At 46.0% G+C, this 27,030-nt stretch overlaps 2 protein-coding genes across 6 annotated transcripts in view; one reads left to right on the top strand and one right to left on the bottom strand.

Moving 5' to 3' along the window:
- PDZD2 (PDZ domain containing 2) overlaps nucleotides 1-27,030 on the top strand; it is a 319,093-nt gene that overhangs the window by 182,344 nt on the left and 109,719 nt on the right. The window contains exon 1 of one of the 5 annotated variants that reach the window (XM_054688249.1): nucleotides 11,748-13,133. The exons of the other annotated variants lie outside the window; for them this stretch is intronic. The gene's annotated coding sequence lies outside the window, so the exon portion shown is untranslated. Of the gene's footprint in view, nucleotides 1-11,747; nucleotides 13,134-27,030 lie in introns of those variants that run through there. 5 annotated transcript variants of the gene reach the window in all.
- Nucleotides 1-27,030, bottom strand: part of LOC119260455 (40S ribosomal protein S23-like) — an 80,148-nt gene that overhangs the window by 49,847 nt on the left and 3,271 nt on the right. The window lies entirely within an intron of this gene.

Below are 27,030 nucleotides of genomic sequence, written 5' to 3'. Positions count from 1 at the left end.
TCATTTTTGAGTTAACTTCGGTGATCGTTGGTTTTTAAGTGTTTCTCTGTGTGTGTGGGGTGGGGGGGGAGCTATGTGTGAAATTGAGGTCATCTTAACTAGATTCCACACAAGTAAAATATGCCTCATGTTGCTGATTTGAGAAATCTGTTCCGAGGCAGCTTGCAATACCTTGAACACAATACTTGGACTTTCTTTTCCACATTTGGAGCCTATATCCAGTGAGAATTGTTTCATGTTATGTCTAACCTTCAAGAGCTGTACCCACTCTCTGGTTCCGGGTGGAGTGTTTGGTTAGCACAAGTTCACGATCATATACAAAGAGAACTGACAAAGTTAACGTAAAGGGTTTGCCTCGTGAGAATGGAGGGGTTGTCTTTGACTGACAGTGTAATTGGGATTCACTCTTAGCTCCTCAAGTGGGCTGGTTCCTTCCCCTTTGGGGTCTCCTTCTACTTCATAAGCATTGAATTTCCTTCAAGAGAATTGCTTAAAGCTACATGGTATGGAATATCTAGCTAAGTTAATCTCTCTTTCCAATGAAATAGAGATGAAAGAAGACCCTGTGAAAGATTTTCTGTTTCTTGTGCTTTACTTTATGAATGTCAGAAATCTTGGTGTTTTTAGTTTGCTTTTTTTTAAATCCCCATTTGCTCTGGGGAAAAAAAAAATGAGGACATACTGAAGGCATACAGTAAATACAAATGGATAGGCTCCTTATCCATTTGGAGATTACCTATATGTAAGACACATTAAGATATTCTACATTTCCTTCTATTTTAGTTTATATTTGTTGCTACTTGCTTCTGTTTGAAATCTATGCAAAAGCTAGGAACGGGTTCATGAGAGCACTGCTTAACGGAGCAAGGTATATGGTTTAAGATGTTTTTGATAGTGGTTGGAATTTTCTATATTGATTAAAAAGAGAATAAGAATATTTTCTTTTGCCATATATTGTGGAATATAAGCAAGAAGGACTCCAAAAAGGGTTTTGGCAAACATAAATACACATGAAATGTTATTTTTAGTATAAATAATTATCTGCTATTCAGTATACTGACAATTTGAATGTGGTGATGTACATGAAATAGTCACATCTATCTCTAATTTAATTCACACATTTAAAATTCCATTTAATCTAAAGGGCATATTAATTAGGAATATTCCTTCTCCCACTCATGTAGTTCATAAAGCAAATTTATTCCAACTCAGAGCTATAGAGTAAGTCATCTAAATCTGTTTCTTGGGGGTAGATCACCTTTATTTTCATCATCCTCATTTAAGAAACAGCAGTTTTTATATCCATGTTCACAGCCACAAGTATCCATTCACGTAATCTTGGCACAATTCTCCTGTTCTTCAGCCTGTAATTGAGAAGAACTTACATTTATGTATATACTTACTAGGTACCAAACGCTGTCATAGATGCTTTATATATTATGTTAATTGTTTGTTCCTCCAAGTGACCGTGTGAGGTAGATACCTTTGTTACCTCATTTTACTGAGGAAACAAAGGTCCGGAGAGGTCAAGTACTTGCTCAAAGTCACATAGCTCATGAAAAGCAGACCCCAGGACTCAAAACACAGCTATAGAATAGCAGAGGTCGTGCTTGTAACTACCCTGCTACTCTTCTACAAGGAAATCCAGCACTTCAATTGTGAGCTCATTTCCCTTAGAAATAATTGTTTAATCCACTATTAAATTTACTCCCCCTTAGTTTAAACCAATTCTGACTCCTGTAAACATCTCAAATTGGCTTTGATTGAATCTGAGACAATTGTGTCCTCTCCCAAGAGCACTTTGTCACCCAAATTAAAGTAATTGAAAAAGAGTTTCATAATATAATTGCATAGACTCAAATATAAGACAACTTCCTCTCTTGTGAGGATAATTTTAGGAGGAAAATATAATGTATTTTGACACTTGGTCTATTTCTCTATTTGTGTATGCTCCCAATCAGTTGGCAATCTGGGGGAGATAGCAGTTTTATTTCTGGAACAACTCCTAGTCACCAGACTGTTTACATGTATTACCGAGTTTTATTCTCTCCACAACCCTATAAAGTAAATAGCATTGTTCCCACTTGGTAGATGAGACTCAGAGTATGAGAAACTTGCCCAGCAAACTCAGAGATCGGGCAGTAACTTGAGAGTTCAACCACGACGCAGCCAACTCTGTGCCCAGTGCAAGATATCCCACATGGCCTCTCCGGGCATGGCATTGGGGTTAGCCCCAGCCCTGTGGGCACTGTGCTCCCCAGGCTAGCAGGCTTTCCTGTCCTTCCAACTTCCTCTCATTTCTCTGCTTTCTGCCTTGCTGAGCCCAGCAGACTTTTGGCTGCAAACAACAGAAATTCCTGTAACTAGTTTAAGCAGAAAGGGATGTATCAAAGGATGTTAGGTGGTTCACAGAATTTCTTGGAGGTACCAAGCATTAGGCTCAAATGTTGCAGGGCCAGGAAAAGAGCCAACCACATGGTGGAACCGTTCTAGCAGGAAAAACACATTGCCCCAGGCCCAAGACTTCAGAGAGAGAACAGCAGCGCTGTGCTCTCTTCTGCTGTGCTCCCGTCTGCTGTGCTCGCCACAGGCTGGTTCTCAATGGGGGGACCTGCCCCCTCTGCTTCTAGAGTCTGGTTGGTGAAAATGAGCTTCCATGTCTGCAGTTCTGACAGGCATTATGTGACATGGGGTTTTTCCAGATCTTTAGAAAAGCAGTTGATGAACCAGTTTTCGAAGGCACCCACACCTCACTCACCCCAGACCTAAATCCCAGCATGTGGCCCCAGCTGTGCCACCTGAAGACCAGGTGTGTGACATTTGCCCTCGGCACTTGAGCAATGGTGGGTGCAAAGTGACACTTCTGTGCTCCCCTGAATGCTCCCCTTGCTCTGCTTCTCCAACTGTAGTCAGTACAGCCAAAGAGGGAGCTACCCTTGTGGAAAAGCCACTCAGTTCTCGTCCAGTGTGACAGAATTTACAAGTTACACTTTCTTAGGGGAAGTCGATCTTCCAAGTCACCTGTTCCTTGGAGACACCTGTACTAGATGCAGGTGATACAGGGAGTGCTCCAGCCAGGAGGTGAGCCTTCCATCCCCACCTGCACTCCCAGTGCCTCTCATTATCCAGAACTCCATGAGCACAGGTGACAAGAGAGCACAGGTCAGCTTCTTCCTTCTTTATAAAACATGCCTCGGGTACTTCTTTCCAGCTTTGGGTTTTCAGTTGCTGTTGGGAAAAGCATCCCATGGAAGCCCAAGGTCTGAAAATAATAGGGATTTAAGGGAATGGTGTGGACTGGAAGACTAGCATATCCAAGTCCCCTCTGAACAGCGGTGATTGGGTCTTGCTTCTTTAAGCAAAATGGCATATAAGGAGCAAAGCAGGGCCTCAAATAACGTCTTGTTCAATGTTATTTCCTTATATATAAAAGCTGACAAGAAAAAATCCCTGCCAACGTTAAACAAAATGATGTTTACGCAGGTGAAAATAAGAATCTGACAGTTAGCCTCAGGGCTGCTTCTCAACCAGGGTGACTGCAGGGACCTTGGATTCCTCTCTCTCACTAGTTAGCTGAATCTGTAACACCGGAAAAAATGCAAATGCTGCGACTCCATGAGTTATTGTAAGAATTAAGTGCTCAAACTCCGGACAATTTTTTTATAGCTTCTTTCAAGGAACCACTGTGTGGATCAGGGCCCCCAGGATTCTTGCTGACCAGTGGGATTCTGTCTTGGTTACTTTGGTAATTACAAAGTGAGTAAGCAGATCAGAGGAGGTGATTTATGGTTGGAGGTAAGAGGGCAACACACCAAATCTGATTCTATAACACCCTTCCTTGTTCACTGGGATGAGGGCTTCAAGTTTACACAGTACTGGGGATAAAGTTGTCATGAAGGATCTTGGCTGGCATTTTTCTGGTCATCTTGGAATCTAGATTTTGCCGCAGGCTGGCAATATATGTATTAATTTTCCTTCAGAGTTCATTTAGCAGCAATTTAGCAGCAGGAGACATTTGTATGTTAATTGGGTCATTCTCTACCCCTCTCCCCACCCTAGGGCTGGAGCCTGATGTGGCTCCTGGTATTTCAGGGACATAAAACCTCAATGGATGTTACCTGTGCAGGCACCACCCAGCCACAAAGTGCCACCGCACACGTCTCCAGGGACATGGCACCCCAGAACTGACAACCCAAGAAACACTTCACTCAAGGGCTCATGTGACTGTAGTTCCACCACATGAAAAACTGTTTGTTTGTTTTAATTAAAAAGACTCACTGGACATCTTCTTTTCTCAAAAAAGGCTATGTTGGGTGTTCCCAGAACTGTGTAGGGAGGCCAAGGGACAGGGGGAGGCTGGCATTTGCCCTCCTGTTGCCTATACTCTTGTTGGAAAACATCTTTAATATTTTTATTTATTTATGCGTACAAGAGCTGAGGTGTAGGTCAGAGATGCAGGGGGGTGGGGAGGTGAGAGGATTTCCCAGAGACAGAGCGGGGAACAGAACAAGCAGACTGACTGAAGTACACTGCTGTGGGCATGTGGGCATGACAGAGAAGGTCTGCTGCACCATGTGGTTCACCTCCCTGGCTGGGGATCTAACTCATGCCACAGTGGCTGCCAATAGCTTGATAGTGCTGAGACTTAACCCCCTGCACCACCAGGCAGGCCCTGAAAAGCATCTTTTTTCATTTAAAATCACCACATTTTCTGAGTGGGCAGCTGTCAAGCCCAGGCAGAAAAAATGACCCCGTGCCCACTGCACTTGGTCCCTTCTAGAGTAGTCGCCATCGAGGGGAGGGGCCTCCAGAGGTTTTGCTCATCCTCCCGTGCTAACCAATGCTAACCAGCCGCAGACCTGCACTGGGTGAAGCTCTGCAGAGGCAAGGAGCCCCGAAGTCCCCGTGTCCTTGCTGCACATCCTCTGGGCACTGACGCCAAAGAACCATCTTTGTCTGAGTCTGGAACCCAGACATTGCAGCCGAGAGGCAGGCGACCTCCCCAAGCTAGTCCTGCTCTCTAGGGGCTTTCTGGGTTTGGCTGGAAACACTGTGAAGGCTTCTGAGCACACCATTTGATCTGTGTCCAGGCCAGAGGGGTTCAAAGGCGGAGGAGAGGGCAGCGCTCGTCTCCTGCGTGCATGTGAATGTGCGAATTGATTTTTTAAAAAGAAATTTGTTTCAACTTACCCTGCATAGAAACAAATATTGTTCTTCTCAGACATGTTTTTGAAAAATAGATGAAAGGACCAGCTGTACGCAGACAGGCTGCTGGGCACCGGGCCTCTCCTGTCTTCACTCCGTCTGCCGGGAACATTTCCTTTTCGTGGGGCAACTTCAGCCCAGTGCTTTGTTCAGAAACCCTTTAGTCAAGGCCCCTGGTTTTAAAGGAGGACTCATTGGTGATTGAACTAGCAGGGGCTGCCAGCACCTCAATGTGCATGTTTTGGGTGGGGGTAGGGGGCTTTGGAGAGAGAGGTTGTGGGGCACAGACCCCACAGATGCTCCACTGGGTGGCGAATATTCATAAAGTCTAAAGGCTGAATCTCTAACAAATAATTCTTTGGAAATTTTTATGCTGGAATCCATCGCCCCCACCCCCAAGACTATTTCCAGATGTAAAGCTCTGTGTTTCTAACATAGAAAGTCTACCATTGGTCCATTCTAGAACGGGGTGTTGGTGTCAGCGTTGGCAGCCCTGGCCTCCAGGCCTGCAGCAGGCACTTCTCCCTTGGTGTCCCTCCCCCACTGTGGGCCTGTCTATTCATCCTGCAGCGAGTGCACTGGAAGAATACGTGTGTGCCCTCCGTCAGGTGCAGAGGCCGGCTTTCTCCTCCCACTGGGCCCCTGGGTGGCTTTGAGCAAGAGGTGAACAAGTACAACTTGTCTGTATTGCCTCAGTCCCACCAGCTGCCCCAGCCCAGCAAGCAAATATGTGAGCTAGGTGCGGAGTGTTTTCCTCTGGTGCCTCTGATGAATTCGGGTGCAGCTATTTTTAGGTGGGGCTTGCCCTGATTTGAGCGTTGCTTTTGCCAGGCTGTGACCTGCATGTGTTCAGTTGTTCTCCTCAAAGATCCCTGGGTGTTGACTGATTCTAACTCTTTGGAGGCTTTGGCATCTGCAAAGGGCTCCAGGTCTGCACAGCAAGCCTCCTCCTTGGGCAAGAGCCTTTCATTCAACCAGAGAGGAGAACTCAGTGTCCTGATGCTGGAGACACGATGCAGCCCCAGGCTGGATGGGGGTAGCTGTGAGTGTGAAATCACATAGAGGTTACGATCTCCCATCAGCATCTACTGGTACTGAGGGCCATTGTGCCAGTTCTCACAAGGGCAGGGGCAGTTTGTGTGTAACTTACTAACTCAGTGGCACTGTTTGCAAACGTGGGAGCAGGTGACAGGCAAGGCAGAAGGCAGGGTTTGCCCGTGAGTGAAAGTGGGAACCCAGTGCCAGCCCATGGAGCTGGCAAGGAGAATGGGGTCAGCCACCAGAGGGCTTGCTGGTCACTGCCAGTAGTTTGCACTGGATTCAGGGTAACCCTGGGGGGCTCAGATAGGAGGGGGCATTTCAGGCAATTGACCCCTGCCAGGTGGAAAATATTATAAACCTGTGGCCTTGAGAATTAGGAAAGAAACTAAAACTAGGTCCCTTTCCATTGGAGGATATATAGAAAGAAAAGAAAATTCTGAAAGGATTTCTCCAGAGTGGAGGTGCTTGTGAAACTGGAGGGGGTACCTTGGGGGAAAGGAGAGGTCCTAAGCTGGGTGAGAGGTGGCTTGCACATTCTGTGGCAAATGTCAACCCCCTGGCACATGAAGCCAGCTGGGATGAGTGCACAGAGTTTCCGGGACTGAGAAGATGGAGAAAGAACCTCCTGGAAATCATTCTGGGGATGCCAGAATTTCCCCCAGAGGGCTACTGTAGTCAGCATGTGGGGAGAACAGAAGATACCCGCTGTTCTCCTGAGGTCCCCAGGGCCCCCAGAGGCCACTTTTGAGTGGCATCACTAATAATGCTAGTTCAGGCTTCCCTTGTGGTTTTAAGAATAACCTAAGTTATTACACTGCAAATAGCGCTATTGAGCCGCCCTCCATTGAGCACTTCCCTGGAAAGAGGGCAGGATGCTTTCTATGGAGCCCCACGTGGGCGTTTGTGTGGCTTTCCAGGGAAAATCCTGGGTGGCACGTGCTTCTCTCTTGTCTTGTCAGTGACCAATGTGGCCTGATCAGAGTTGGCAGCTCCTTGGGGGGCACTGAGCTCACCGGGTCTTTCAACACAGCCCTTTGTGGAATATTCTGTTTTGCTTTCCCACCTGCCACTTTGTTATTTTCAATTCTGCCAGGAACTTTCAGAACCAAGTCAAGACACATATAATTTGGTTAGTGATCTAAGTAAGGCAAAGCAGTAAAAAGAAACTTAAATGTGAAGGGGGAGGGACTGAGTGAGTTTTATGCAAGAGCCACTAGTACCACGATTTAGTGAATTCCTACTGTGCAGCTGGCACTGAGCTGCTCTAACGCATCCTTATCTTTCTATCTTAGCAAAATCTCTGTAAATGCATTGTGCTTTCCATATAAGGAAGCTAAGGCATAGAGACAGCTGGTAAGCAGGGAACGCTGAGTTTAACCCATGGTTGTCCAATCTGAAACTCACTTTTTTCACAAGACATGCTCTCTCCTTAAGAGGTTTGAGACAGAACTCAGACCCTCTGTGACAAATGGGATACCTTAAGAATCTAATGCCAGAGAGGAAAGAACACAAGGTTTGGGAGCAGGTAGACATGATTTGGTTGGGAATTTGAATCCTAGCTCTCCCCCCTTTCTATGGCTTAGGAAAGTTACTTAAATTTTAAGCTGTAGCCCTCTGCCATTGCCCTGCAGTGTTCTGGAAGCTTCTGCCCCTCTGTGGACGCTGCAAGTTGTGTGTTAATTCTGCACAAATGGTTTTAGCTAAAGTATCTTTGGAAGCACTTGAACCCAGTTAAGTTTCCTAAGACATCTGATGTCACTCTTATTGCTGAGATTATGAAGGCCCAGTGCAAACTTTTTTCCATAGCTCTTAAAGATCAAACTTATAAAATGATTGCGAATAAAGTCAATAAAAAAATTAAATTTGATTTGGTCTATGCAGGGAGGACCCACATTCTTAGTTGGCGGATTATAATCCAAAGTGGCTTGCTTTCCCCTCCAGCCTACCCTCCTCCCAGGAACTAGAAGTTTCTTGCTTTGGCTACTGTTCTTATTTCCAGAGTTTGCATTGTTATAGGCCAACCAGGCACATTCTGTGTCTTTTGTTTTTAAATTGTCGTAAAGGACTTTTAAGACCTGGAGGTCACCACTGGCTCATTCCCATGGGAAATCTCCTCCAATTATTTAGAGAAATTCTTGTGGGAAAAAAAAGGGGGTGGAGTGCAGATAAATAGCTGTTTGTTTGGAGGCTCATAGAAAGTGATTGCTGTACATGACCCAGCTTCCTCACTGGTGCTTCTGAAAGCTGAGGTTTGCTGGTTCAAGTCCTCGGCGCCTCAGAACCATTCATGAGTCCAGGCAGAGATCCTTCCTGTGAAGAAGTGAAATACAGCCCAGCCCAGCCCTGGTGCCCAGCGTAATGAGCTCTGGGATTGATCTCTTCCTCCAAGGACTTGCTCCACCCTTCCCCACTGAGCAAGTCTGACCCACTGACCCTCGGGCCAGCCCATGGTGGTGGGGGTGGGGGTTGGAGGGGGGTGGGGGTTGTGTTCATGTCAGTGGTGGAGCATCTCCCCCAAGTGGTGTTTTGTAAAATGCATTTTTAGGTAAACCAGAATAGTTACTGAAAAATTACAAAGCCAGAAGCCTTGGGGAAAACAAAATCAAAAGGATAGTGAAACTGCATGAAGGACCTGGAATGAAGAGAGTTTTGTCCTATTTTTTCATTTATTTACTAAGCCTTAGGAGCATGCTGGGTTCTGAAGGGAAATGAAAGAGGGAACTTTTCAGTAAATATTGATCCCGCATTTCCAATGAGAGGTGACCAACCCCCACCCTACTCGGGGCACCCCATGGCTGCTGCAAGTCCATTCCCCGGCTGCCTGATTCAGCTCAGGGGCTGGAATTTTGAGCCTGAATGTTTTAGAATGACCATGCCTTTTCCAACACCACCCCGCCTTTGCTTTTGGCTAACCTGCTTCTCTCATTTTCTATACCCTGACATTTATGCTTGTAGCCCCTAGAGTTGGGAGTCATACACTACAGTATAATCTAATGCTCTGAGGATCCACACTGGTTGTTCCTGTTGCAAGGGGGGCTGTCTTGTGCTTTGTCAGATATGTTTAGTAACCTCACCGGCCTCTATTCAGGGAGTAAAGTCTTCTCCCCAGCCGGGAACCACCTTTATATGTGAAGTCTTGATATATGAAAAAGAGCAGCAGCCACTGTGTTTCTTGATGCAGACACTGGGACTAGATCCAGAATGTTCTTCCACGCCATATGAAGATGCTTAGGCTTCATTCTTTAGGCAGTGGGAAATGATGAGAGCCTTTCACGCAGGTCATAGGTATCATTAAAAAAAAAAAAAAGAAGAATGAAATCTGTATTCCGATTATTGTGCGTCCATCTCCAGCCATGTGCAGAGCACCTTCCGTCTTGTAAAACTGAAGCTGTATCTTTAACCATAGCTACCTGCTCACCCCTTCCCCCAGCACCCCCCAACTCCCGCTCTACTTTTTTGTCCTTGTGACTCTATTACTCTAGGCACCTCCCAAAAGGGGAATCATATGATATTTGCCTTTCTGGAACAGGCTTATTTCACTTAGCAGAATGTTCTCCAGGCTCATTCCTCTTGTAACATGTATCAATTTCCTTTTCAAGGCTGAATTGTATTCCCTTCAACACATAAACAAAACATGGTATGTCCATCAGTTGATGGACACTGGGGTTACTCTACCTTTTGTTCATTGCTGCTGTGAACACAGTCGTGCATGTGACTATTCGTGTTCCTGCTTTCTGTCCTTTCAGGGCGTGTACCCAAAAGAGGCCCTTGGTCTTATGGTATTGTTAGGCCCTTTCTCTAACAGGGATTCTGGAATCTGTCCCTAGCTCCCTGGCCTTCCAATGCTTCCTTTGTTACCCTTCTGCTTCTCCTCGTGAGAGTCTAGGCTGGGTGCTGTGACCAGCCAGAGAGCTGTGGCTGAAGTCTCCCTGCGTCGCCTGCCTGTGACGATCCCCATCTAGCCCCAGCCCAGCATGTGAATCAGGAAAGTCCATGCTCCAAGCTCAGTAACCCCACTCATGTGCCCTGACCTTCCCAAGTTTCCTTCTCTCTCTTGGGGCCTCTATCTCCACGTCCCCACAAGGAGAAGGCAGCACTAAGCCATACTTGGGTCCCTTCCACGCAGAAGGGGAAGGCAGCGTGGTCTCCTATACCAGAAGCCAGAGTGGGTGAGAAGAGACCAGCTCTCCACACTCTACCATGGCAGTTGGACCAAAACCTCATCTTCCCCCAAACCTGGGCTGGTTTCTGGAGCATGCTACATGGCTAGTTTTGTGAGTAAATGTAGCAGCAATTCCCCTTACAGCAAGATTATGTGATATTTATCATCCGCCCTTTGTTGAGAAAATGGGACAAAGAGAGGTGGAATAACTGGTTTTACCATCGATTTTTGGCAGATGTCACAAACTAGCACTGTGGAGAATATTCTGTAGGCAAATTTTACCGCTGATTAAGACTGGAGTTTGGTCATGGGCCAAGAAAATTTTAACCCCCTCTTTTTCCCACTTCTTTTTTTAAAATGATAGAAACAGACTTCCTCCTCTGGGGCTTAAACGCCAAGCGAGTCTCCTTGCCATGGACAAGTAGGTTCCAGAGGTCACCCACATGGGCAACTTTAACCCCTACTCACAGTCTGAACATGAAAATTTGGGCTTGTTTGGGGTTCCCTGCTTGGCTTTGGAGACTAGGCTGTAAATCCTTCTGTGAGTTTTCTCTCTGCTCCACCAGGGAAACTTCACATACAAACCAGTGCTGTGGTGTGCTGCTTTTCTGATGAAAGGCAAATTGCCTGTTTGTTTGTTTTTTTATTTCCCCCCCTCAAGCATGTGGTATTAGGATGACCAGAACCTTCTTGAAGCATGTATACAACTATATAGAATTTTTTAAAGAGACTATTTAATCACCTAATTCAAACACCAGCACCACACATGAAGTCTAGATTCTAAATTGTCATTTTTTTTAAAGATTTATTTATTTATGCATATAAATAAATGGGGTACAGGCCAGAGATGCAGGGGGTGAGAGGATTCACCAGAGACAGAGCGGGGAACAGAACAGGCAGACTGACTGAAACACACTGCTGAGGGGAGCAGCGGGCAAGTCAGGAGAGGTCTGCTGTGCCATGTGGCTTGCTCCCTGGCCAGGGATCGAACTCGTGCTGCAGAGGCTGCGAATAGCTTCATAGTTTGCGTCTTAACCCCTTGCACCACCAGGGAGGCCCTAAGTTGTCATTTTTTTAAAAGATTTATTTATTTATCCATACAAGAGCTGGGGTAGAGGCTAGCGATGTGGGGGGAAGGTGAGAGGATTCACCAGAGACAGAGTGGGGAACAGAACAGGCAGATGGACCGAAAGCACTGCTGAGGGGAGCAGCGGGCAAGACAGGTCTACTGCGCCATGTGGGTTTCTCCCTGGCCGGCCGGGGATCAAACTCATGCTGCAGAGGCTGTGGATTGCTTCATAGATTGCGTCTTAACCCCTTTTTTTTGTGGGACCCTCGCCAGTGGCTGGGGATCAAACTGGCACTGCAGAGGCTGCGGGCAGCCTCTCAACCCAGCGCTCAACCACTGCGCCACCAGAGGAGGCCCAGTTGTCATTTTTTTAATGACAAAATTTAAACAATTTTGAAGGTAGACAAACTTCCTCTGGCAGTTGGGCCCAGCCTAACACAACATGGGTCCCTCAGTCAAATCCACTTTGGATAAAACCCAAATAAATGAAGAGATTAAAAGGATGAGCATCAACCCTAAGACTGCACGACAGTTCTTCTGGGTTTTTGGAAACATGACCTGGGAATGACCGCAAGTGACCAGAGGTCATTTGCTTCTCTCTTCCTGACATGTGTTACTGCTAAAGGACTTTGTCACTTGTCACTGACTGATGGGTCATTAAAGACTCCTTTGACTCGAGGTGCAAGATAAGGTGAATTTTACACACGCACAGAAGTCGTGATATAGGTGTGTTGGCTTGGGGGGAGCCTGTTTTTGACAATCCTACCTCCTGCTAACATCTCAGTGAGTAAAATGAAATGATCTTTGTAGCTGCTGACATACTAGTAGAACTGAATTTAGTTCTTCTCAAGGGCTGACTTAGAATCTCTGTTTTGCTGGCAGTAGTCTTGGGTACAAGCTGGGGTGTGTTGTTAGATTAGGAAAGTTCTAGATTAGGGATCGTCCTGACAAGTAACCTCTACTTAGCAATGGGCTTCTTTACAAAATGATTTGAAGTTTCCATCTTTATTCCCATGTGAATGCAACAATAAACCTGGCCTTTTGGTATGTCCAAAATGATCCTCCTGCCTTTACATTTTTGGGGTCTGCGAAATACACATTTTGGTCTGTTCTCGGTCACCTGCTGCCTGCAATCTGCCGTCCATCTCCATGGGTGGTAGCGGAGTCTGTGTAACAAAGCTATGGATTCCATCACCCAGGTGTGCATCCCTTGACGACAGAGTTGGGGTACAGATTCCTGCAGGAGGAAGCCATGACTTTAGCCAGGATCGGACTTTCCCCTGGTCACCCAGAAAAATTAAAGCCATCTTCAGCGGCGTGGTTCTAGGACGCCAGCTGGGCAAGGGGCTGACTCGTCTCCTACCAAGTGTAGCTAGATGAAAGATGATCTGCGTGCAGTGGGTGGGGCCCTCCAGCTCAGGAGGTGAAGCCAGGAGGAGGAGAAAGAATCTGCTCCTCCACTCAGTAGAACATGGAGAGCTGGCAGGAAGTCGGAGCATGCACTGGCAGGGCGCACATTTTTGTTGATAGTTAATAACCCAGAACTTGAAAGAACTGAACGGAGAAAGGAAATGAAGCACAACCAACTTTGGAGTCTGTCCCGATCAAGTGGCTCGAAGCACCCGAGAACCCACACATGATCAGGTCATAAGGCAGGTAAGGAGGGGCGACGCGCCCGGTGACGACGAGCCTGTTCTCTCGGAACATGGGTTATATGTCTTGCAAAGGTTGATGTATGTTTTTAGAAAGCCTTGGAGAAAGGAATAGATCGTCTTGGCATGAGATTCTGATTTAACCCGAAGGGCACTGAGCTCTGACCAAGCAAGAGTTGTTTTCAGTTACTAGTTGGATGACCAAATGCCAGTTATATTCTGGGGGTGACTTTTTAAAAATCTCATGCAAACTCACAGCATGGAAGTTGGAAGCGATTTCAAATTGGCAGATGATAAATGAACGGCAGACAATGTTTTCATACAAACACAGACAATAGCCCCCTGGATTCTGATTTTCAGGCTGGACTGTTGCTGTCTTCCTATTTCAGAGCCAACAAGGTGCTTGCTAATTTTTGCTGGCTTCAGTAAGAAAGGAGGTGGATGTGTAACAGCTGTGAAATATCCTGAACTTGACTGGGATCCAGAGGGAAGCCTGAACGCACTGATGTTTTCTCCATTAAAGCTGCCTCTGCTCAGCTTCTCAGTCTGGGATCTGGAGAGTACTAGGAAAGTCAAGTGTGGCTCCTGAACACTTGTCGTGGGGACCAGGGCAGGGTTTGGAAACGGTCACAGTAGTGGCTTCGAGCACAGAAGTAGAAAGTAATCAGTCGGGGGCCTCCCCTGGTGGCGCAGGTGGTTGAGCGCAGCTCTGTGAAGCTGTCCGCAGTCTCTGCAGTGCGGGTTTGATTCCTGGCTGGCCAAGGAGCAACCCACATGGCGCGGCAGACCTCTCCTGTCTCGCCCGCTGCTCCCCTCAGCAGTGTATTTCATCAGTCTGCCTGTTCTGTTCCCTGCTCTGTCTCTGATGAATCCTCTCACCCTCCCGCACTTCTGGCCTGTAATCCGGTTCTTGTATGTATAAATAAATAAATAAATAAATAAATAGGAAGGGAGGGAGGAAAGGAAGGAAGGAAACTAATCGGTTGGGCCATGGCTGCAGCCACCTGCGTGCACAGAGAATTTAAAGAATGACGTGTGGTGGCCTGGCTGTGGCTGAGTCTCAAGCATCCCTACATCTCCAGGGCTCAGGATACAGAACAGAATAAAGACCACCTCCAGCCCAGGTCTTGGGTTTCTGAGCCCTTTCCAGGCTTGGCTTCTGATAAGGGCCTGGATTATTGGACATGGGTTTCTGCCCTGTGAAGTGGTCAGAGTGTTGCAGAACTGAGCTGCCGAGAGGCAGGCTGGAAGGCTGGAAGGGTGTGTGTGGTGAGCGTGACAGGAGCCTCAGAATGAGGTGGAGAACTTGGTTTCAGATGATAGTCCAGCCGCATCCCAGCGCTCTTTGACTTGAGCTTCAGAGAATGCCAAATTGCCTACCAGCGTGTGTCTGAGAAAGCAAGAGGTGGGAGCTGCTTCAAGAGGCCTGACTGGCTGTCTGCTGCCCAGGCCAGAGTGGCTGAGCCTGGTGGCTTTTCACTTAGGCCTGGAGGGCCCCAGGAGACGGCTGTGCTCCTTAGCAAGGCAAGCCTCATCACTGGGCTTTCTCTGATCCCACTGCCTTCCACAGCAAGAGGAGCAGCATTTCACAGGGCCTTCCAGGGACCCTCCTCCACACCCCTACCCACCACTGTCTTGCCACCATTCACCTGTGAGGTGGGTATTATTCCTGAGCAGTGTGCTTGATGGGTTTAGCCCTCAGCAGTTTGAATGGGGCTATTGTTTCAGAAACTGATTTTAGTTTCTCAGTCTGTGTTAAATGGCATTATTGCCTCCAAAGGGGTAGATTCAGAAACAAGCAAGTTGATTTTCTGCAGGGTCCAAACCATGGGAGAGAAAGGCCTGCTGAACTCTGCTCCTAGGGTTACATTGTCACCCTTGCCCCTATTGGGGAACCTTCTGATTATGAGACCTGTGAGACCAGTCGTGTGCTGAAAGAACCTGATGGGGACCAAAATTCTTGCTAACTTACACAAAAGTGGTTCACTTACTTCTTATGTGGACTGAATACTGGCCAGACTTCTGCTAAAGGAGTTGTATGGTATTGCTCCTCTGGGAAAAAAAAATTTTAAAAGATGTTTTCTGAGATAAAAAATATTAGAAAGTTAAGTGAATATCATGTTTTCAGAACAGTGTTTCTTTCTTGCTCTCTAAGAAAGCTTGCTATAGGCCTGCCAGCTTACCCTGAACCTCCAGGTCTCCTCCAACCAGCACAGTATTTCATTGTTAATGTCATTTCTCATAAGGGAAAAGGGAAATCGGGTGACCATGCTCCTGTTTAACTTGTGTCAAAACTGCAGACCTGGATTTGGAGCTGATGTCTGTTAGCAGCTTACTGTCCATTGCAGAAACACAGGAACGTTTCTCATAAGGAGAATGTACTTAAAAAAAGAAAATTAATGGCAGGTGTAATTTTTTTTCCCTCTAGGACATTTCAGTTATTTGTCCTCCTGTATTTGATGTTGTCAGTAGGGCATAATGGGGATGGGGTCTAGTTTGACAGACAAAAACAAGTGAGGAAGGATGAGAATATGTGCAGAATGGCGCCCCATGGGAGTGCGAGCTACAAAAACAAGATGGTGGCAGTACATTCGACAAGGCAGGTTGTGGGAGTTGGCAAGGGTGGGTCCTTTAATCCACCATGTGAGCCAGGCAGCACCTTTGTCTGTATTTAGAAAGGGGGTTGGCGCTGAATTTAGAGATTAAGCAACCTGCTATTCCTGTATTCACTGGAATTTCAGACAGAGTCAGAAACTTGATTTGCGTAACTTCTGAAACACAACTGGAAACCAACCATACTCAGGCCTGGACTCTCCAAGCACGGGGCAGTTAGGAATTGTGGAACGTGAGGGAGTTTATCAACTTGCCCAAGAAGGTGTGGTGCTGTTTGGCGGGGCGCCATGGGGTAGGCTCTAGGATAGAAGGTCAGCACTGGGTTTCCAGAAGGCCATAATGGAAGCATGAGTAATCTCTTCCTGTACATGCATAGGTAGAGTGTATCTCTGGCTCTGGAACCTCCTGGTATCTCAAGGTAACAAGAGGGATGTTTTCACTTCAGAACCATGCAACCAAGCTGGCTTAAAAGAAACAGAAACTACCAGACAACCAAAGTCTGATCCTAGCTGCCCTTCTTAGCAAGCTTCTTTATATTTTGCAGGGAGGAATCTATGTTTGACTCAGCTGGAGCAGCTGCCCCCCTCCTTTTGGCTCCTTGCAGGGCTGGAATCAGACATCTTTTCATGAGCTTTTTCCTGATGGTGAATGGGATAAAAGACTGAGCTAGATAGATGCATAAGCGTGCAAAAGTGTGTAACCCTAACAGAGAGGGACAGTTGAGAAAAGGGAAGTTATAATTCTGAGCTCGAAAGAGAAAATTTGCAACCGTGTCTGTGAAAGGGAATCAAAAGTTTTATATCAGGGAACTTTGTGGCTCTGTGTTCCTTCTGTCCAGTTGTCTCCCTCTTAACTTCCGTAGGTGATGAGCCCTCCCACTTCTGTGCCTTCCCCTCAGTGTGGGCTGCCTGGGGCATGGCACAAAATTCCTCTCACCTTAGCGGGGATGGTCTCAACTCTGCCTTTTCCTCAGTGGCTGGGGAACAAGATGGCAGTTTTCTTCCCCTGTTGACCAGGCGCCTGCTCTACTTAGCAGAGGAGCTGAGTGTGCCCCACTGAGAGATGGCTTTGCTGATCCTGTGGTCACATCTGCCCCAGTGGCCTTGGCTTGTTAAAGTCTGGTGTGTATGGAGTGCCACCATGTCCTGACCACCCGAGGGCAAGGCCAGAGCGCCTGGGCGTGGCTGAGCTGTGAGGGCCCTGGGGACCGAGTCAGGCTATGGCCCCTAGGACTCTAGACCAGCCCTTTTCATGACCTGGTCCTGAAGAAACCACGCAACCATGTCTGACATGCAGTTGGGGAACACCATACTCAAGGGGCCAAAAGGAACTCTTCTGATTAAAAAAGAAGGTTCTTCCCATTGTTGTGTCTTTGGTAATTTTGAGGTTTGGAGACCGCCGGGTAGGTTTTTACAGCAAGACACATTTGGACCTTCTGTGTCCTTCTGATTTCCACACTATACCTTCTTCCCAATGGGGAAGCAAGTTGCAAACTGGCAGTTGGGCAATTCTGAGGGGGTTAGTTCAGTAACAAAAAACAAACAACAAAACTCCCCAGAGCCCTCTATTTTAGAGAGATTCATCAGACTGGAGGCAAATAACAGTTGCAGCTTCCCTACGTCAAGGGTAGCTAGATGCCATTTGTTTACGCATTTTCCCACCTTGTAACAAATACTTGAATGTTTTTCCTGAGTCTCCTTCCTCCTCCTCCCCCTGAAAAAAAGGGTGCTATGCAAAGGATTTGGAATTCCCACCCAAAGGAGAATAAATGGAAACCCTCCACCTGGGGGGGTTAGGCTGGGAGGGTGTTCAGCTCAACACTGTGCTCTTGTTGGGAACTAACCCTTTATTCTTGCCTTTTGCTGCTGTTTCTGTCCCTTTGGCAAAAGTATTCTTCTCCCTCCTTCTAGCGGCTCTATCATCAAGAGGGGGCTCTGCACCCGGCTTTCATTCTCCTCATTCACCTTCGCCTTCAGCTTGCAATGCTTTGACTTAAGTTCTCAGGCGCCGCCTGTGGGATAGAGGGTTGGCTGTGGCAGTAAGCTGCTGGCTTTGGAAAACATCACAGGTATTTTACTGTAACATGCAAGACAGTTTTGCCAGGGGAGCAATAAAGACATGGAGGGGAAACAGACCATTACCTCTAAACGCTGCGGAGGGAAGGTGGCAGAAATGAGGGATGCAGTTTGTGTTTGTAAAGCTAAGTCCTTTGCACAATCCTTTTTACAAGCTAGAACTTGCTTGACTTCAGTTTCTTCTTCAAGTGAGTCAAAGTATGTTAAAAGAGAATGGAAGGCTGAAGCTGAGAAATTTATCTGGGGACATCTTGGCATGTGAGCATTTTTTTACAGGGGTCCCAGTGGCCTGACCAGACTTTGGGGAAATCCTGCTGGTTTTACAGCGTTGAGGCACTAGACCTTATGCCTATAACTAATTAGACGCCCTTAATGAGCTTTTTACGGTAACAAAAATTTAACACCTTATCTTAAAAGTGCATGGAGTCAGTTATTTCAGGCTCCCATGAGGAGAAACGTTCATTAGTCATCTCCACAGTCTTCTGGTGGCTTAATTAAAGACATTTGTGGCAATTGGGATTTCAGATTGGGGAGAGAATCTGCTATCAGTTTTCATCCTTTTACTGTGGGTTCATCATCTACTCCAGTGGCAACCTCGGGGTGACTCTAAAATCTGCGAGGTCTCAAAGCTGAGATTTCAAGCCTTACTCATGACTTTCTAGGCTAAATGACAGTGAATAACATGATGATTTTTTAAATCAGCATGTTTTACTCCAACAGGGGATATTCTGATAGACTCTCTTTATCCTCTGCTTCCATCCTGTTCTCTTTCTTAGGATATCTTAGATTACTAGCACCTAAACCAGCATAGGTAGAAGAACAGGTAAGAATAAAACAGCTGTGGCAGTAAGTTGCTGGCTTTGGAAAACATCATAGGTATTTTACTGTAACAGATGCACTAACTCGTCACAGGACGGTCAAAATGTAAGCTTTAGAAATCTTTTTCAGGTGAACCTAGGTAAAGAAAAGCTAAATGTGAGAGACCATGGCATGGTGTGCATGTGTGTGACACGCATGTAACAGGCAGGAGGGCTGCAAACTGAAATTAATTCTCGGCACTCGTGTAGACATGGAGACATGGCTATTTTCGAGCAAAATTGTTTATATAAGACTGTGTCTCAAGCATGTAGGTCTGTCTTCTCTTTGGTAAACATGTGGCCCAAACTCATTCACGTGCTTTGTTTCTGTTAAAGAAATGCCTCCTTGTGAAGTAGCAGCTTCTCTGAGAGTTCAAGCCAAGTGTCAGATGAACTCCCCAAGGCCGATGTGTTTGGTTCCATTTTGCTTTCATGGCAGAAAACAGCCTACAGAGTGGTAGAGAGGCCTTAGATGTACACTTTAGAAATTCAGAGACAAATCGATTTTGGCTTTTTTTGAAAATGGATCTTATTTTGAGAACCACAGTTGCAATGGCTGTGGGAAGTGTTACTTATTCTTGGCAAGAAAACGACCCTGAAAAGGTGCTTATGATCCCAGAGACAGGAAGCCAGCCCCAGGCTCTCTGGCAGAGCAAGGGGGAATGTTTCAGAACTCAGTGTCAGTGATTTATATTAAATCCACATTTGTATGGAAGTGCCGATGGAGAAGGCAGTTTCCTACAAGATGGTATGATTTCAGTTGTTCTCTGTAATGGCATTAGCCTGGTGTGTCTGTTTAGAAATATTTGGACACCAATCTAAAGGATTTGATCAGAAAAATTTCTAATCATCTTAGTGCTTAGGAACTTGTGCGGAAGCCCAAGAAACCAAAAGGCAATGCAGTTGCTACCAGGAAGGAAGAAGTTGCAGCAGCTCAGGATGAAGCTAAGATGGACAGACAGACAGACAGATAGGAGACACAGCATTCTCTCTACTCCTTTTGCTTGAGATCCCTAAGAATCTCTTCCTCTTGACCTAGATTCTATGAATTAATTTCAGGGATCGGGGAATCAAGAACTTATAAGGGATGACAGTTAAGTTTTGTCACTGACCTAGGGCTCAAGTATAGTATTTCCTTCAACAGTGGATGTAGGCAGATACAGGTATGCTCCAGCAACACGCTTTAAACTGCAGTTTTGCTTATACTCAGATTTTCTCAGAAACAGACCGTGTAAACTCCTGGCATCTATAAATACAGTGCTGTGAATTATTTTCTTTCCCTTATGATTTTCTTAAATTTTTTTCTCTTGCTTTCTTGTACATAATGCGTACATGTACTAACTGACTGTTTATCTGATCAGTAAGACCGCTGATCAACAGCAGGCCATTAGTAGTTAAGTCTTGGAGAAATCAAAATTCGACTCCGGTTTTTGACTTTGTGGGGTGGGAGAAACATCAGCACCTATAACCCCTGCATTTTTCAGAGAACAGCTGTAGTATTTGCAGTCCCCATGTCTTTGTCACAAGTAGAAATACTGTGTATTGCTGGTAGGAGATATCTTCCAAAATCACCTATTCTCATTACTCCATTGCAAATGTCAGTTAGGAAACTTATTGCTAGACGTATATAGATGATGATGTTATACATTGTCAAATGTTTAGGATGCTCTATTATACTATATTTCAATATAACTGGTTTTCTTAATCCTATGTATATGGTGCATTTAAAAAATGTTTTGAGGGGCCTCCCTGTGGTGGCGCAAGGGGTTAAGACGCAACCTATGAAGCAATCCCCAGCCCACCAGGGAGCAACCCACATGGCGCAGCAGACCTCTCCTGCCTTACCCGCTGCTCCCCTCAGCAGTGTGTTTCAGTACATCTGCCTGTTCTGTTCCCCACTCTGTCTCTGGTGAATCCTCTCACCCCCACCCTCCACCTCTGGCCTGTACCTCAGTTCTTGTATGCATAAATAAATAAATCTTTATTTAAAAAATAAAAAATATGTTTTGAGACTTATCAGATAGCCAGAGAGGTCCAAGGTAAAAAATTAGTGAAAAATGAAAGAAACTAATGCTGTCTTAAAAGCCACCATTTAATATGCGTTTAGATCTTCTTTTAACCAGGAGAAAAATACTCACCAGGACAGTATGTGAGCTCTAGCCATGAATCTCCTGGGGATCTTGATAAAAGTGCAGGTTCTTTGACTTAGGTCTGAAATTTACGCGTTTCCAACAAATTCAGATAGCCAGTCTGTAGCCCACAGCAGTCCCAATAAAGACCTGCATTTTCAATAAGTTTATTAAATGGTTGGGATAGGTCAGGCTTAACTTTTGTAACACTTGGTTGTAGAAAGAGCCATCCCAGGAGAGAGAAAGTAGAAAAATGCCAAAAGATGAACTTCATCTGCTTTGAAGTATTGTGCGCTCAGTGTCTGAGTTTAGAGGAACTGCCAGGCTGGGAAGTGAACAGAGTGAAATCTCAGACCTGGCAGAGACTGTTGGGGTGCTGGGGTGCAGGGTGCCCTGGAAGATGTGAGTCTCCCTGGCACTCTGGCTCGGGAGTGTTTTGCCTGGTGGGGTGCTGCAGCTGGGGCCCTGTAGGGTTGCCGGGTCCCGAGCTCTTGGGGCCAGTGTGGACTCCCTTATCCTCAGCTCCACATTGTGAACTGGGAGCAACTCCCCATAGCTGCCTGCCAATTGCCTCTGCCCTCCAGGACACCAGGATTAGTCTGATCCCTGTGCATTCATGGGGACCATATGTCACAGCCTGTTGTCGATGGCTTTCTTCTTTCTCAAGGGTGATTTATTAAGTGTGTAATAAGATGATGCAAGTTGTGCATCTCTGTAAGATTTTCATCGACATTTGTAAATTGGAGAAAGGTCCTTTGGCAGTGTATGAGGAAACAAACATCACTGTCCTTCCATGAACCGAGCCGCTTTCTTTAATAGCCCCAGTCCTGACCTTCTGTCTCCTAAGGGTGTGATGCTGGCCTCAGTCAAACCATTTATGTCATTATGGTTTTACGGCATGACTGCAGAGAAATTCGATTTTGTCCATTTACCAGAGGTTATTCCTTCCCTAATTCCTAGGGAAGGATCCTAAGCAGTGACCACATATATCTTTGTTTACTGTTCATTCCTGCCATCTTGGTTGTATCTTCCCAGTAGAGATGGTTGGGTACGAGGACTGAACATTAATGAAGCCTTAAGGAATGTTCCAGCAACCTAGACTCAGAACTCATTCTCATGTATAGGGCCAACTCATTCTCATGTATAGGGATCTCTGTCTTTGCACTCAGCTTAACAAGATCCCCTTCAAACCACCGCCTGCCACACTCAGTTTCCTTTCCCCTTGTTTCTTTTTCCTTATTCTCTCCTCCAGAAGTGTTTCTCCGCCACATGTCCCACTTCTGCTCCATTTTTCCAGGCTCTGGCTGCCTGAGCCCACCTCTGCCTGCCTGGACTGGATCAGGGTCTTCTCATCCTCCTGCCCATTCACAGATCACCTCTGTGGAGCGGTGTGTGAAGATGGGCAATTGGCCCATTACAGGGTGATGATTTCTACTCCTTTTCTTAACAACAACAAAAAACCCTCTTATTATTTCTCCTCTTGGGGTCAATTCCCTCAGCCCCAAAAGTGGCCATCCCAGCCGTGAGGAAACGCAGAGAGCACTTGTCTAGGAAAGTTCTTTAAATAAACACAATAAAAACTTGATTTATTGTTATTAATTAACACAATTTTAAAATGTGCCATGTTACCCCAGTTGCCGCAGACTGTTCATTGATCAGCAGTCTCCCAGGAGACACTCTATGAATGTGACTGTCACAAGAGGCATTTTATAAAATATATTATGGGGCCCTCACCCCAGGTCTGGGGGAGGATCTAGAGTTGTACTTAGGAAACACCCCACAGCAGTGGAGAAGTCCCTCGGATATTCAGATATTTGTATCACCTGCCTTCTGTCACCAGCAGGCGATGGGTCATTGCAGCTTTCTGCTTTCTTATTTATACTTTTCTATTTTGTTTAAATATTTTATGTAATCAGCACCTGTCATCTTACAAAGCAGTCCCTTTTTATCTTCCATGTAAAAGACTCCCCAGGTTATTCTCATAACCAGCCAAGTCTGGAAACCACCACTGTGGTCCTGTTACTCCAGACCAGGTTCCTCATTATGGATGAGGAAACTGAGGCTATGCAGATGAACTGGCATTGGGTGTATCAGGGTTAATGCAAGAATCCCCTGCCCAAGATGACTGCCTGCTCCTCGAGGAGGCACCCATTTGAATCCTCAGGCCTTGTTCCTGGGGTGTGCTGGGCCAGCAACAGTAATCAGATACCCAGGAATGTGGCTGCCTGCTCAAATTTAACCCAAATACTGTCCCCCAGTTCTAGCACTAAAATGTGGATGATGGCCTCACCGGTGGCACAGCAGTTGAATGCTGGGTTGCAAAGCTGCCCACAGCCTCTGCAGCGCCAGTTTGATCCCCGGCCACCGGGCAAGGGTCCCACATGGCGCGCAGACCTCTCCTGCCGCCCGCTGCTCCCCTCAGCAGTGTACTTCGTCAGTCTGCCTGTTGTGCTCTCCGCTCTGGCTCTGGTGAATTCTCTCACCCTCCCCCGCTACTGACCATACCCAGTGCTTGTATAAATAAATAAATCTTAAAAAAAATAAAATAAAATGTGGATGTTATCGCTGGTATCTTAGTAGTGGCAGATTGAGCCCCCCCAAAATGCCTCACCTCTTCATTAGACCACTTCATCCTCCCACGCCTCAACTTCCCCATGTGATAAGGATAATGATCTATGCTACCTCCCTTATAAAGTTGTGAAAATCAAATGAAATGATGTCTATAAAGGCATTGGGAGGGAAAAAAATACAAAGCATTATATCATATTAAGGGGGTCTCACCATCACTAATATTATATCACCCCCAAAGACTACATTGGGGGCTGTACATAGGATCACTACAGGTAGAAAAAATGCTTTATTCTAGTCTAACCCTATAAAAGACCTTCTCTGGGGGAGCGGGAGGAGAATCAGGGTGCTGGGAGAACTCTACCACTTCTGAACTTCCTAATTAAAGTAGTCTAATAGCCCATTAGCAAATTGTTTCATGCCCTTGAATGCCATTTTGCAGCTCTGCTCAGAGCCAAGGATTGTTCGGGAGAGCAAGTTAGTACACGTAAGTCACAGGATGTCTTTCTGCTTTCTGTCAAAGGCAAGGGCTGTCTTTCATGCCTCTCCTGCTGCTCTGGGTGGTGAAAATTCTTCAAGATTTGTCATTTTGGGAATGGCAGGGCTCTCCACCCATGTTCCACACTAGATGAAGACCCAGGCAGACTTTACTATCTGTAAAAAGTTTCTGCAGCCGTCCCAACAGAGCGCCATCCCTGGAGCAGGTAGCTGTTTCTTTTTCTCCCCAAGAAATGACATCACCTGAGAAAGGGAACACAGTTTGTGGTTCTTAACCATAATGACATTAAGTACCAACTATATTTCTAGAGAGCTGCTTAAAGAAAATTTATCAACGTGGAGAGGCATGGTCTAAATACAATGAGAACTGAAATAAAATACAAGAAATTGCTGTGATTTAACGGCATACACGGTACCTCCCGGGGAAGCCTTCCAACTCTAAGATCATTGATTCTACGAAAAGTCCTGGTTTGGAAAGGATGGAAGAGAGTTCATGGGAGAGGCTTTTCTTAAACTGGGTCGTGCTCAGCAAGTGGGATCTGTGGAGGCAGCGGGAACAGAAAGTACCTTCCCAGCGGGAGGAAGGACAAAAGGTGGGCACAGCTGTGTGGGTTTAGTGTGATTAACTGTTCTAAAAGGAGACGATCAAGAGATGAGTTTCATGTAGAGATGCTGTCGTTCGGTCAGATTTGATCTGAAAAAGGAGAGAGAGAAAAGCCTTCAGGAATACAGACGAATTGTGTTAGAAAGTTCACGTCATTTTTGTTTGCTTAGAAATCCAAATGCCAGACGGTGCATTAGGATTACCTGGAAAATCTCAGAGAAATTGTGCTTCCTGACATCTAGCACCCCCAACCCCCAATAATGATTTAGTATTTTAGATTCTTTGGAGCGATTAGGGGTAGGGTTAAAGGTAGAAAAGAGAGCCTAGTTTAGGGCCTCCCCGGTGGCGCAGTGGTTGAGCGCTGGGTTGCGAAGCTGCCCGCGGCCTCTGCAGCGCCGGTTCGATCCCCGGCTGCTCCCCGGCCCCCGGAGGGGGGTCCCGCATGGCGCGCAGACCTCTCCTGCCGCCCGCTGCTCCCCTCAGCAGTGTACTTCGGTCCTTCTGCCTGCTCTGCTCCCCACTCTGCCTCTGGTGAATTCTCTCGCCCTCCCGCGCTTCTGACTGTACCCAGTGCTTGTATAAACAGAACAAACAAATAAATAAATAAATAACATGCCTCTATTAAAAAAAAAAAAAAAAAAAAGAGAGCCTAGTTTAAGTTCTCCAAATGCAATATGAGGAACCATGGAATTTTTTAAGAAATCCATCCTCTTGTGTGACATAAGGGCAATGTGAAATAGTTCTTAAACACCACCCCCCCATCACCCAATCTCTGTGATCCAACAGGGTTTTGAGATTGCAAGCAACAGAGACCAATTCTGGTTCATTTAAGCAGAAAGGAAAGTTAGTATAAGGAAGCTGGAGAGCCCATAGAAGCCAACAGCTGAGTTCTGGACTCTAAGGAGTGGGCAAGAAACAAGTGATCAAGAGCACATCCAAGGCCAAGACCTAGGCACAGTCTGTGTAGGAAACCACCACCCCTTTACTAGATCCCTGTGTTTAGCCTTTACCTATCCTTGTGCCTTCTGTCACTTGGTCTTGAGCCACAGTGCTAGATGAGAGCCTCCCGTGAGCCAAGGCTTAGTCTTGTGCCTGAGGACTGGTCTTAGGAATTGGGAGAGAGAATAAATATTCCTTCTCCGCCCCTCCCATATAATGGGTACTTCTCCCAAATCTAAAGGATGATTGGGTGTCGGGTAGCCATGCAGATCATCTCCCCGATCACAGGCAAAATGAGTCAGAAGTTTGTCTCCATTCTCCCATCTTTCTGTGTTCACTGCTTTCTCTTTCCCTGCCTTTCCTCTCCTTCCCGTGCCTTTCCCAGAAGCCCAAGCCTCTCTCAGTCTAGGCATAACTTATAGAACCCCAAGCTCTGTGCTATTTCTATTCCTATAAGTCCTTTCACCCAGTCTCCCTCCAGATCCGAAATCCTGGCTACAGTATCCCCAGTGGCACCCCTCCGCCTCAGAGGGCAGCCATCCCATCATGGAGTGATGGCACCAGGTCTTCAGAATTTTTTTATCTTAGCCTAATATCTTCCAGTCTTTTTTTTTTTCCCATTGGTACTGCTCCTATAACCTATGCCACTCAGAAGTAGTCTACCATTTCATTCTTATAATCTTTCAGGTATTTGTGCATGAAACCAATATATCCCTCTTAATTCTTCTTTCCTCTAAAATATTAGCTTTTCCAGAGTAAGCATCCTTGTCTTTTCAGCTGCTCATCTTAAGGCAGAATTGCCATTTTAAAATTTTGATGCCTGACCTGAACCAGATGGCCTGCAGGCAGTCTTAGCCAGCACAGGATTATTACCTCCTTTGATGGGGACAGACATATACTTATAATGCAGGCAAATATTGCAGTGTCTCTAGTTGGTTCTATCATGGAATGAAGTTGACTGTCCACGAAAACCTAAATGTGGACTAAAGCTATGTGGGACATGTTTAAAATATCTTATGGGATCAGATTCTGATCCAGGAGCCCAGGATTAACATCCTGGCACCAGCATTGTGTACTGTTCACATGATGTGCTTGAGAGGCCTTCACATGGCTCTGTGGAAGGGCGGAGAGTGTGGATCTTAGGAGAATGGAGAAGTGAAAAGAGCAAAACAGCCAGGAAGATTCAGTTTTGTATACTTTCATTAAGTGGATCCTTCCTACATAAGCAGATAAATATTTCACATGCTATTGATAGGTGGAGGAACAGATGGGAAGATGGGATTTAGTGTGCAAAATGATTGCTGTTTTTATTACTACCAAGTCAAGTTTATTGAGGTATAATGTGCTTCTACTCTTTAGCATGAGGAGTTTTCTCAAATTCCAGAAGAAAAGGTTAAGTGGAGCACACTTAGAGTACAAAATAGAGACATTCTGCTAACAGGAAATTAAGGGAGGGTCTTTGAGTTGTTCTAGTCTATACATTCTGGCAAATGCAAGGTCATGGGAATTACCACCCTACTCTGGATGGAGAATGGTTCCATGACCCAAAAAAATAATCCCTTGTGGTCAAACCCTCTCCCCACCCTCAGCTTCTGGCAACCACTGATGTATCTCCTCT

The sequence above is a fragment of the Talpa occidentalis genome, unplaced genomic scaffold (genome assembly GCF_014898055.3).
Source record: "Talpa occidentalis isolate TD23 unplaced genomic scaffold, MPIMG_talOcc4v2.1 talOcc4.6, whole genome shotgun sequence".
NCBI classification, from domain to species: Eukaryota; Metazoa; Chordata; class Mammalia; order Eulipotyphla; family Talpidae; genus Talpa; species Talpa occidentalis.
This window is presented reverse-complemented; position numbering and strand designations above follow the sequence as displayed.